At 36.8% G+C, this 13658-nt stretch overlaps 1 long non-coding RNA gene across 1 annotated transcript; it reads left to right on the top strand.

The window, feature by feature from the left end:
* The first annotated feature begins 217 nt into the window (after window positions 1–217).
* Window positions 218–634, top strand: LOC108362417 (uncharacterized). The gene is made up of 2 exons (XR_001847464.1): window positions 218–335; window positions 405–634. It is a non-coding gene; the product is annotated as an uncharacterized LOC108362417 (long non-coding RNA).
* Window positions 635–13658: the final 13024 nt, after the last annotated feature.

Here is a 13658-nt window from a genome sequence, read left to right on the forward strand (position 1 = left end):
ATGATCACATTCTAACTCATTTCAATAGTAGACCTCATCACTAAATATTAATAAACATCAAAAAAAAATCATCAAATAAACATCACTTATATGTAATCATACGCTTCCAAAAACCTATCTCACGAAAGTTACATAAAATAAATCGTATTTTTTACCAAATTCTTTTTTCACATATGTACATATGGACAATTCTTAACGCATGCAACAAGCAATGCCATCGAGGTAGCGCTGCATAGCCTTTGAGTCCTGCTATCGCCTCATTGCCAACATTGCGCACAATGCACTAAATCAAGCATGTGATCAGTGTTGCCACACATGGGCTTGATTGGATTTTGGTAGGTTTCGGGACAATGAGTAATAGTTATTTGCGAAAAACAGAAAATATGTATCTCTTAACATTTTAGCAACCTTTTTTACACGAATATTTTACCGATGCCTTAGTAAAACGGCGGCCGCAAACATGTAAATATACCTGATTTCTAAGTACAAACTTATACCCTTATTATTGTCAATATACAATACGTCACGTAACGGTGAAAAGGTGCCAAGTCCATTTTTGCAAATTCTTCAGGAGAGACGAAAAATCGACGTAGTTTCATATTACCTGCCATTCCGCATCAAACACTTAAGTTTGGAAAAAATGGACTTGGCACCTTTTCACCTTTAGGTAGCGATATAATTTATGGCGTACTTGGACTAAGATTCCAAAAAAGTCTGCCAATGGGCTCATACCTAACCATATTCCAGGCGGAAGTCTTCCCAATCGAAGTCTGTGTTCGCGAATGCCTTCGTAGAAGGAAAATGTAGCCAGAATAAATATTGTGTCGGATAGTCAGGCAGTGTTACAGGCCTTACAGTCTTTTTAAACGGCATCAAGGCTTGTGAACTCTTGAACCACCTGGGAGCCCACAATAGCCTAAGGCTGTGGAGGGTTCAGGGACATGAAGGGTTTGAAGGCAACGAAAGGGCTGACTGTCTCGCAAAGTGTGTAGCACAAATGCGTCTGCGTGGTCCCGAGCCTTTCTGCGGTACATCTAAAGGATGCACCGAAGACCTACTTAGAAACTAGCTGGGAATAACCTCCAATATCTGCCCACTGGCGGAAGTCAAAGGGAAAAAGACAATTAGAGAGATGCATAACTCTTTCCAGGGGAATTCCGAAAGACACCTTGAACTTATACCTCTTACTGGCAACCTGACATCACACTGCAAGTTAACGTGCTGTTGGAATTAAATGGGTCTCTCTATAGAGACGGATTGTGGGTTTTGTGGGCTGGTGAAGGAAACCCCAGAGTATATTCTATGTGCCTGCCCACGAAGCATGAATCGTAGATTGATACACCTGGGAGAACGATTGTCTTCTCCATCTTAAATTTGGAACATGGCATCATTCAAAGTGCTGAGCTTTTTAAATAGCCCAAGGTTGGAGTGATTACAATTAGGATTTAGCACAATATGTCTTCTTAAGTCGCAGCGCGAGTATCTCCGACGTGATAATAATAATATCGTCACTAAACACGAAAGAGAAGCTCGGGTGTTTTGACGACGAAAAAAGGGCGCGTGAAAAAAATTTGCGAAAAGACGCGTAAACATGACTTCAATCTCATTCCGGAAAAACTCTTTAGGGATTTCGTATACTGTTCACTCGCAAACATAGTAGACCGCGAATATAAGTTTATGCGTATTTCTTCGCCGTCAAAGAGGTTAACCGGCTTTTTTTGCCGTCACCTATGTTAAAAGTCTGGGCCTGTTCGAGGCACGTAATAAAAGCGGCATTACTGCTGTACTGATGAGAAATGGCAACATGGTTGCAACTGCCCAACTGATAATACATTGCTAGAAATTCACACAGAACGCGATACTTTAATAATTCGCGCAACACTGCGGTTGTGATTGCAACTCGAACAAGCCCTATTTCTTCGCCGAAATTTTTTTTATGCGTCTTTTTTCGCTGTCAACTTTTGAGCTCGCGTCTTTATTGGTATCTAGTGACGATATGTATGCATGTGTAAAGAGACATACATTCGGATAAGTCTGTACATTATAATGAATCGTTATACGCAGTTAATTTCTTTTTATTTTACTAGCTGTGTTTTAGTTTTACTAAATGTTATGTTAGCTATATTTGTAATCATGATAAAAACATAACAAGGTAAAACCATTGAGAGGCAGTCTGACGTTTGCCAACAATATAATTTTAAAATTCAAAATTCAAACTCACACACACATTCTCATTCAGCCTTATCATTCTCCCCGAACCGGTTCACTTTTTGTTTCCATGGTTTTACTATGGGCTTAAATGCTTTAAGTTCTGTATACTGTCGCAAACGTCAAGCTGTGAAGTTCTACTTATTTTGTGCCTTGATTGGTCTTTGTATTTTGCAAATTTTATTGTGCTAATTTTGAGTAAAAGTTGCTATAAAAAGTGCCTACGAGCATCCTAGTGTGATAATAACCGAAGCTAAGTGAAAGTTTTGTGATTTTTGTGGTTTTTATTAAATTTAATTAAATTTCACTAGCTTACATCTAATCTTGCCGAGTCATTTGTTGTTATCATTGTTGTTGTTATTCCTTTGTAGTTAACTGAGATCGTTTCTATTTTTGCACATTTCTTTTTGCTCTTTTTGTTTACTTCGTTTAGTATTTCTTGTCACAGCTGTTTGCGCTGCGTTTATTAAGTGTCACAATACAGTGATACTCAAACTGTTCGCTACATATATTTTTAAGCTAAATACATCAGCTCCTAAATTGTTGTGTGTGTTGTGTTAAACTTTTTTTGCTTGTCGTTTTATTAACATAAGTGTTATTAAATCTTTCAATATGAAGTGTGATCTTGATAACTGCCAAATCAAAAGCGAATCTGAACGCTACTTATCGTGCTGGCTCTGTGATGGTATTTGCCATCTAAAATGTGCTGGTTTGACAGGAAGAATTCTGGACGCTATTAATGATGGCAAAGGTCTTCGCTGGTCTTGCTTAAAGTGCAGGTCAACCGAAGTTGATCTCTTTAAGTTGTTTAGGCAAACCAGAAATGGGTTTTCTGAGGTAGGGAGAGAGTTGTCGGTACTGACCGAAAAATTTAAACATTACGAAAATGTATTTAAATCTTTTAAATGCTTAGATACCGTACAATCGATGAAGGACATTCATGTGTCAAAACGTAAGCGTCTTCATAGTCCGCCTAATGAAAGGACCGTTCCACGTCAGAACAATCTTCCGAATGACTTAATTAATCTTTCTTCTCCATGTCCACAGACAACGGAGTTATCTTCCTCAAAAGAACATATATCAAAGTCTGCTTCTAATAATAACGACCCTGCAGTATCTTCCCCGTCCCCCGTTGAAGTTGTGGCACCGCCATCTAATCTTCCAACGCTTACTCTACCCTCAATTAGTAACTCAGTTACTCAACCCCGTCCGCCGGTAATCGAGTCTGATACTAGGAGACTGGTTGTGGTTCCCCCAAAGAAGTCTATATTTGTATCTAGATTTTCGAGGGATACTTCCGAGGACGATATAAAGTTTTACATCTCGTCCAAAGTTAAAACTGTCAACTTAAGTATCAGAAAATTTAATTTTAAATATGAAAGAAATATTTCTTCATTTAAAATAGACGTAAATTTAGAAAATTTTGACATGCTGCTTAGTAGTTCTTTTTGGCCCTCCGGAGCTTTCGTTCGTGAATTTGAGTATAGGCCCAACAAAAATAATAATTTAGCAAATATTCCCCGTCAGAATACAGAACCAAAAAACTGATTACTAAATCTGCTTTAAGTATTTATTATCAAAACGTAAGAGGCATAAATACTAAATTAACGAATTTATATCTTAATGGCCTTGAATGCAATTATAATATAATTTCTTTGACTGAAACTTGGCTCAAACCTCACACTTTTAATTCAGAGATTCTTTCAAATAATTATCATATCTACAGAAAAGATCGGGAGGACAGAGTCGGCGGTGGCGTACTCTTTGCCGTAGACTCTTCAATACCATCTGAAGAAGTTAGTCTTCCACACATCGAATCTGCAGAATTCAAATGCATTCGTGTTCAGGTTGGAAGGGGGTTTACTTACTTAGCTCTATGCTATATTCCTCCCCGATCTGACTTATCAGTGTATTCACAACATGTATCTTTACTGAAATCAATTAATTCAATGATTAAACCCTCTGATTCATTGATTGTGTTGGGTGACTTTAATTTACCAAATGTATCATGGAACATCATTGACAATGATATTGTACCTTTCTCGTCTAGCGCGTGCAACAACGTATTTTTAGAGGAGATGGCTGAACTCTGCCTGAATCAAGTTAATGTACTTCGCAATAAGTTTGGCAAAGTATTAGATCTTGTTTATGTTGATGATGCATCTAAGTCGGCTGTAAATAAATGTGACCCACTAGTTTTGCCCGAAGATGTCTACCACCCTGCTATTGAGATATCTTACGAAATTATAAACGATGGTCAAAATTGCGATGTCCAAACATACGAACCAAATATTCGCTTTGATTTTTCGAAAGCCAACTTTAAAAAACTGAATAAAGAATTGTCTAAATTGTCGTGGCCTATATACAAAGAAAAAGTTGAGCAAAGCGTTGCACATTTTAATTTTACTGTACATAGATTATTTGAAAAGTATGTGCCTAAACGCATGTGTGTTCCTGAAGAACAAACACAGTTATGGTTCACTAAAGAACTGAGAAACTTGAAAAACAGAAAGTCACGTTATTTTAGATTACACAAAAAAACCGGCTTACACTCATACTATGTAAAATACTCACTTTTGCGTCATAAGTTCTTTGAATTAAACAAAAAGTGTTATAAAGATTACTTGTGTAAAATCAAACGACGTATAATATATAACCCCAAATCATTTTATGATTTCGTAAACTCCAAGCGAAATGTACGTGGGTTTCCTTCCGCCATGAAGTATCAAAATACCGTCTCTGGTGATAATCAAACAATTTCTAACATGTTCGCTCAGTTTTTTAAATCCAATTATTCCACTAACTCCCAAGCATACTTTGACTATCCTTTTAAACTAAGTCCAATTAACTCAATACATAACCCTATAATATCTCCCGATGATGTTTTAGTTTACCTGAAGTCCTTAAAGCAGTCTTTTAGTTATGGTCCTGACCAGATCCCCACTTGTTTTCTTAGAAATTGTGCTGATTATCTCTATGAGCCGTTAACAGCCTTATTTAATTTGTCTCTTAAAGAGGGCGTTTTTCCAACTGTATGGAAGGAATCGTTCATAACCCCCTTACATAAAAGCGGTAGCAGGTCTTCAGTGGAGAACTACCGGGGCATAGCTAAGCTTTCTGCAATTCCTAAATTATTTGAAGCAATTATAACAAATCGGTTGACGCATTCTATCACTTCAAGCATTTCATACAGTCAACATGGATTTTGCAAGGGCAAATCAACTTCTACAAATTTACTTGAATTAACATCCTATATCTCAAAAGCATTTAGTGAGAGCAAAACTGTTGATGTTATATATACTGATTTCAGTAAAGCATTTGACAAAGTGTGCCACTCGTTGCTCATCTGCAAACTTGATCTTCGTGGTCTTCCACCTAATTTTCTACGTTAAATCTCTTCATACCTCTATGATAGATCACAAAGGGTATTGTTTAAAAATACTATCTCTGACGTCATTGATGTTACTTCAGGAGTCCCTCAGGGTAGCCACCTAGGCCCGATTCTGTTCTTGCTTTTTATAAACGATATTTCTACAGATATAAAATTCTCCAAAATTTTAATGTATGCAGATGATGTAAAACTTTATAAATCGTACGTTTCAATTAAAGAAAGGTCTTTGCTACAATCAGACTTAAACAGCATGGCTTACTGGTGTAAAGTAAATCTTATGCCTCTAAATCTTAAGAAATGTAAAGTAATGTGCTTCTCGCGAAGAGCTGTTCTGCCAGTTTCTTATATAATAGGTAACCATAACCTGGAACAGGTATACAATTTTGTGGACCTTGGTATCACAATGGATCCTAAGCTTAATTTTAATCTTCACATTAATGTGACAGTCAACAAGGCTAAAGGTGTACTTGCATTTGTGAAACGATGGTCAAAAGAATTTAGTGACCCTTATATCACTAAAACCCTGTTTACAACATTAGTTAGGCCGATTCTGGAATACGGCTCGGTGGTTTGGAATCCAAGGTATCAAATTTACTCAGACAAGATAGAATCAATTCAAAAACAATTCCTACTTTTTGCTTTAAGAAATTTCCGATGGGATTCTCAATATAGTCTTCCACCTTATACGAGTCGCTTAAAACTTATTAACCTTCCTACACTTGCCAGTCGCAGGGAAATGCTTGGTATAATTTTTATGGTTAAATTACTGACAGGCTCAATTTCAAGTCCGTCTCTTCTGGCTGATGTAAGCTTTAATGTTCCCTCACGCGTATCAAGACACTTTTGTCCCATATTTCTGAAAGCTTGTAAAACCAATTTTGAATTGCACGACCCACTCCGTTGCTTATGCCAGGATTTTAACTCTCATTCCAGCACGTTTGATATATCAGATCCGCTTTTCAGCATTAAGAAAGCGATACTCTCCTCTCTCAATAAGTGAATTATTGACATAGAAACATAAAATCAGCTGATGAATTTAGTTCTGTAGCTGAACAGTTTTAGATCTCGACACTTAACAAACTCCTGCCTATCGTGACTCGGCGCAAAAATTTAAAATCTTGGTTCCGTACGTCATGCGGACTGCGCCCCTCGTGCGGATGGGCGGGAATGGAGGGTAAAAACCGTTGGGATATTATTATGGATTGTAATGCGAATTCTTTGATAATATAATACACCGGAAATTAGTTTCAACTTTGTTTAACTTTCCCAATTGTTAAATTTCATAAATTTATATGTAAGCATACAATTTTGCATGGTTTTAGGCATTTCTGTAAAGAATTACATTATCTGGCTTCAAACCAGAAGTGGAATTCTGACAATCGCTACGCTAAATTTTCGTCGCTAAAATTCTCTAAATGAAAATTAGTAGGTCCTAAAATTATACAACATGGAGGAGTAACACATGCGATACGTATTCACCCAAATCTGGCAGTGTGGCGGGCATGCAATTAGTGGTTCCCTGTTGTTAGGGGCGTCTGCTATTATATCGAAGATTTCTGGCGATCAAAATTAGAGATAGCAAATGTTGGAATCCAACAGCAGATTTTAAGTGCTTCAATGATGGCAGCTGTTATTTAAGCAAAATGTATGTCAATCAAAATGTATAAATTGGCAAACACTTTTCTTATAGTTGAGTGGTATATATTTTTAGGATTATTTAGCATAAAAATCCGAGCTCTAGTTATGACCTGCTGGGCACATAATAAGTTTTCGGTGCGATTGATGCGATGAAACGAAATACCGTATAACAGTAAACATTTGGAAGTGATAGTGAAAACTACTTTTATAGTTTACTGGTTCAGTATGTCCCTTAGAGAACAGAATCTTATCTTAAAGATACTAATATGCGGCTTGAAATGTACAGACAACGCGATAGATAATTAGAAAACGCTTTCAATCAGATAAATACGAGCACTCGAAATACTCAATGCAGAACAATGGCACCAAAAAGATGACGATGAAGGTATACCAGAGCAACGCAGTTTTATAGTGCTCAGAGAGCCATGGACAGCATGCAATATTTTTGCGCATAACAAGGGAAATTTCAGAACAATTAAAAGGGAGTGATGAACGTCTAATACTTTTTATAACAGGAAACGCAGGAACTGGAGTAGTTCCGCACAGATCAACAGTTGGCAACTTTCCGTCACTTTTTCTATCGTACACAAATTTTTCGCTACCTCTCCTCAACGTGTTCTGCTCAGCCTAAACAGATGATTGAACAGATTTACGCCGCTTATATTAAATGTACTATGCTCATAAATGAAGAGTGAGATCTAAATAAAACAAGTAAGAGCAGCGCTGTCTTCGGCTATGCCGAAGGCTTCATNACAGACGGACAGACGGACAGACGGACATGGCTAAATCAACTCAGCTCGACGTTCTGATCATATAAGTATACATTTTCATGGGTCTATCTCTTTTTGTTCTGGTACTTACAAACATCGGACCAAAGTTATAATACCATTTCATGCTCATGAAAGGTATAAATATTACGTCCGTGCTATATAAAATTCCACTAAAAAGTTCAAATAAAATGATGTAAAACAAACTTTTATTTATCATGTACAATCAAAGGAATAAAATAAAGTAGTGCAAAAATGTTTTTTAGCGAGAAGCTTTTGTTAAAACTGTACTGAAATGAATCTAAAATAATATAAAAAAATGTTAAGCAAGTTTTTTTTAACAATACAATCAAAGGAATAATATAAAATAGTGTAAACAGATTTTTTAGCAAGAAACTTTTGTTAAAAGTGCACTAAAATTAATAAAATAAAATAAGTTAAGCATGCGTTAAGGTTACTTAAAGTCAAATGGTAAAAGGATTTACTCAAACTCTAATGAAAATTACTAACAATTTGTATTGATTTACTTCGTTTTTAAAAAAGCTTGTTGGCGAATTCAGCGTACATGCATAATTGGTTTTACATATGTATAGAGATATGTATGTAACTGCCGGTTCGCTATTCGCGGGACAAACTTAAAAAAAAAACGAAGTAAATAAATACAAATGGTTAGTAATATTCATAAGAGTTTGAGTAATTTGGCTTTTAGTAACTTTAACGAAAGCTTAACTTATTTTATTTTATTTTATTAATTTTAGTGCAGTTTTAACAAAAGTTTCTTGCTAAAAAATCTTTTTACACTATTTTATTTTATTTCTTTGATTGTACATGTTAAATAAAGGCTTGTTTTTAAAAAAATATATTTTTTACATTATTTTATTTATTCATTTATTAGGCCGAATAATTCTCAGAAACGACTCTAAAAATCGGAGGTGATAATGCCACCCCGATTGAAGTGTTGAAATATTTCAACGATCTGAAGACACAGTAAAGCGTCGTGATAAAGACGAATATCCCTAGTGACTGCAGAATGGAAACAAAAACTCATCGAGTTTGACTGTGATTTGATTTCCCCCACCTGCAAGGGGTTTTTTTTTTATTTATTTTGAAACGAATTTCCGTCATCCCTTGTCAAGTTTGGTTTGCAGACAAACCGGTTTCGGCGTTGTGCCATCTTCAGTGTAATTTTTCGTTCTGTCTGGTTCGAGTTTTTGTCCTTAATTTATGTTCATTTATCTTAGATAATGTGATTTTCGTCGATTTTTTTTATTTTAGAAGCAGGCTGTCTCGATATTAACATCCGTTATATTGTCTCTGTATAGTTTTTGCCTGCAGGTAGGTAAAAGTCGGTGATTTTTGTCCTGGTGGTACTTTGTGGTGTGTTCGGAGTGTCCATGCCTGTTGTTTTATTGTCATTTTTCGTTTTCTCGTAAATTAATTTTAAGGGTTCGAATATAACATTCGATGCGGTATTTCTTTGTTCGTTTATTATTTTGCCGTCGAAGGTTTTTAGTTTGTATATTTCCATATTTTCTAGTACGTTTAGTCCTTGGCCTTTATGTTGTACATGCAGTAGTTTCGCTGCCTTTCTTATTTGCGTTGGTGAACATTTGTTGTTAAACATGTGGTTAGCAAAATTTGACTCTGGTATTGCGCTCGGTTTCTGTGTCTTTTTGTTATAGTCTCTTATATGCTCGCGGAATCTTGTTTTTATTTTACGTCCTGTTTGACCTATGTAACTATGCTGGCATTTGCAAGTTAGTTTATAGACTCCTTGTTTATCCAATGGATCTTCTTGATTTGTGGTGTTCCGTAGTATCCGTCCCACGTTGTTATTTGTTCTGAATGATGTGCGAAGGTTGTGTTTCTGGAACAGCTTTGCTAGTTTGTACGTTGACTTTCCAGTATAGGTTAATACCGCCCAATTTGTGTCATTGTTTTCTTCTTTGTTTGGCTTTCTGTTTTTGTGCTCCCTTCGGATTTCCTCTACCAGATCTCTCTTGTATCCGTTATTAGCCGCTATGGCATATATTGCATTCAGTTCGTTTTTGTAACCTTCTTTTGTTAGTGGTATTTGCTCAATTCTATTGATCATCTGTCTAAAGGCGGCTTTTTTATGCTGATGAGGGTGGTTCGAAGTATTATTGTATCTGTGGCTGTGGGCTTCCTAAAAATTTCATATTGCAGACCACTGGTGTTTTTATTGATTTTGATCGTCAGATCTAAGTAATTGAGCTTTCCTTCCATTTCTTGTTCCATTGTGAACTTTATGTTGCTGCGCTGTTTTTTGAGGTATTCCAATATCTGTTCTTCATTTTTCTTTGTTATATGACATATGATGTCATCAATGTATCTGGCGTAGAATCAATCAATGTATCTGGCGTAGTTGTGACGTAAGATACTCCATGTACCTTTCTTCCAAATTCTGCATGAATACCTCCATAAGGATCGCCGATGTGGGGTTGCCCATGCCTAGCGCGTTTGTTTGCATGTATACGTTGTTATTAAATTTAAAGTAGTTTTGGCGCAACGTCGTTCTGAGTGTGTTAGTTATCTCCACGGCGATTTCTCTGTTTCCTGTTTTTTCTGTCAGTATTTTGAATAGGATATCTATTGTTTCCGTTATGGGTATTGATGGGTATAGATTTTTTATGTCGAATGATTCCAGTTAAGTATCCATCGTGATAACTGAAACTTTTATTTTTTCAATCAATTCTGTTGTATTAGATATTTTGTACTTATTGGGCAATCCAAGGTTATCCTTTAGTATAGTTTTTAAATATTTTGATAGTTTGCAGCTTGGGGCCGATTCGTGGTTTATGGTTGGTCTCATAGGTGTGCCTGATTTGTGGATTTTATGTAATGCATTCAGCGGAGGAGCTGATGGATTCATAGTTGTCAAAGTATGTATTTGGTTCGCCTTTATTATTTTTGTAGATTTCTTTATAGTATCTTTTATAGCGGCTTGGTATTCTCAGTATGTGTTTTTTTTAGTAATTTCTTGTTGTGTGCTATTTTCTTCTTTCCCAGGTGGATTAAAAGTAGAAGCTTATTTTTAGACTCTGATTTTATATATAAAATTCGCGGACTTAGCCGTTAAAGCAACTTAAGATATTTAGTTCTACGACATTTTAAAAACAAGCCAGAACACCTTCGCAAAATCGCTGCAAAGGACAGATATTTTACCAAAAATTGTGCTAGCGTTGAAGAAGGTAATGATGAAGTCTGCTAAGATGGAAACATGTGATCTTATTAATAGTTGATTTGATTAGTTTAGGGCAGAGGTTCTCAAACTTTTTTTCTCGTAGACCCCTTTCAAAAATTTACCGGTTTCGGTGGACCCCCTGCTGATACATTTCTAAATGTGGAGATTAGATCTAACTACATATGTAAATCTGCATCGTGGGTAAATTAAAAAACTAAACTCGGAGTGGCCAATATTAAACTATAATATTTTCTTTCTATTATTTTTTATTTCTATCTATTAAAATAATTTGATTACACACTTGCAAACAGTAAATGTACTATCCCGCTCTGAGGAGTTACATTTTTTAAGAGCACTTCGAGCCCTAGCGTTCTTTACATTATCTTCACCATAAACTCATCAAATGTTTGGCTCACTCAGACTTTCTACGTGGAGTATTTGTAATTTGTGTGATGGCATCGTTTTTATTTTTATCGCTCCGAGTTTTAAAGTGAAGCGAAAAATAATTTATCACTCACACTTTTAAAACACAAAACTTAAAACAACAAAACGGCTAAGCTTTTTATGCCAAACTTTTAATTCAAAAACTGACAATAGAGAAAAGAACGAGTCTAGAAAATTCGATGACAAACAACTAAGCAAGCAAGAAGCACAAAAAGTGTTCCACCGTCTCATCCTCTTCAAGGTAGGATGGGCCAATGGACTTGTCATTTAGGTCTATCACAGTCAGGTGTTTGCGCCACGTAAAGTGACCAGTTATTAGTTCAACAAGTTGTCTGCAGTGTCGTCTGCTCAGTGAAAGAAAAAACTAAATAGTCATTCAGAGATTGAAGGCAACATGAGTTTTGCCCACCTGCGATGCCTCCCAGCCATTGCTGAGGGAAGTATTCACCCAGTTTCTAATGGTTGGTTCGATGCCCGATAGTGAGTGTGCTAAAAATGGTTGCGGATGGATGGCTGGTCTGAGCCAATTCTGGCCAAATGCTCAGATGTCTCATTACCAGGTACTCCTGAGTGACCTGGCAACCACAGTACATAAAGCAAGTTCGTTATGTTTACCAACATAATTTTGTCGAGACTTGCATTGCCGAACTAGTTTGAAAGTTGTTAGGGGGCTGGCCAATCCCTTAGGTGCACCTGGGTTGTCACTGCAGACAAGTAAACTCCTTTCCATGGCTTTGGGGATTGCAATTATCTCAGCCTGGAAGACCGAAGCACATTGGTCCACCTGGACCACTTTGGGAATCACTGGTTTAGGGTATGTAGTTTATCATACGAGTGTAAGTTCCTTGAACGAATAAAATGTATTTATATCAGAATATTTTTCCAACTTTGATTTCATTTTACTGTCCTTTTTTCATTCCTATATCCCGAAAAGTTGTTTGCCGTGGGCCTAAAATTCCTTTTTCTCAGTCAAAAATGAAGACACGTGTTTTCCTAGTCTTTGCAAATATTACTAGGAGCAGTAATGTTAAAAGCACGTAAATAAACCATAGAAATTAGTTTCTCGTATCAAAAAACCTTTATATATATGTGGGAAAATGGGAAGATGGTAACCCGGACTGTCCACAAGTAATGCAACTCGACAACCACCAAACGGAGCAGTCCTTAAACTGCTCACGTAGACTCACGTTTTTTCCTAATAAATTGCTAATATAAATAAGTACATACCAGAGATGTTGCGAATATTTGGATTTGCATTCGTTATGCATTAAATGACACGAATATTTTGGGAATGCGAATGTGTACATGCGCAGAGAGCCCACTATAATATTGTTGAAATGGCTCTGAGTCTGAGTTCACGCGCCAAACCGTTAAGTAGTATATCAAGAAACATTGATGGGCCTTCAACAAGTACTGCTAAGAGTCTTATAAGAAACCTAGAAATATCTTTAGATACCTCCAGCGAAAGCGAAGGCTTGGATGTGCCTAGAATCTGGAGACATTAAAAAATGTGAAATAAAAGCTCAATTGAAGGCTTATCTTAAAGAAAAACGAGCTCTTCTTCTTCTTCTTAATTGGCGCTGTAACCGCCTAAGCGATTTTGGCCGAGTCCAAAACAGCACGCCAGTCATTTCTCTTCTGAGCTAACTGACGCCAATTGGAAATTCCAAGTGAAGCCAAGTCCTTCTCCACCTGGTCTCTCCAACGCAGAGGAGGCCTTCCTCTTCCTCTGTTACCAGCATCGCGGCCCGCGTTGAATATTTTCAGAGCAGGAGCGTTTCTGTCCTTTCGAACGACATGGCCAAGCCAGCGGAGCCGCTGAATTTTAGTTTGCTGCACTATGTCTATATCGTTGTAAAGCTCATACAGCTCATCGTTAAATCGTCTGCGATATTCCCCATCACCAACGCGTAAAGGTCCGTAAATATTTCGCAGAATCTTTCTCTCGAAAACTCCAAGAGCCGCCTCATCAGATGCTTTCATTGTCCATGCCTCCGCGCCATAC

The sequence above is a fragment of the Rhagoletis zephyria genome, unplaced genomic scaffold, assembly GCF_001687245.7.
Source record: "Rhagoletis zephyria isolate East Lansing unplaced genomic scaffold, Rhagoletis_zephyria_1.1 Rzeph_scaffold_01006, whole genome shotgun sequence".
Classification (NCBI taxonomy): Eukaryota; Metazoa; Arthropoda; class Insecta; order Diptera; family Tephritidae; genus Rhagoletis; species Rhagoletis zephyria.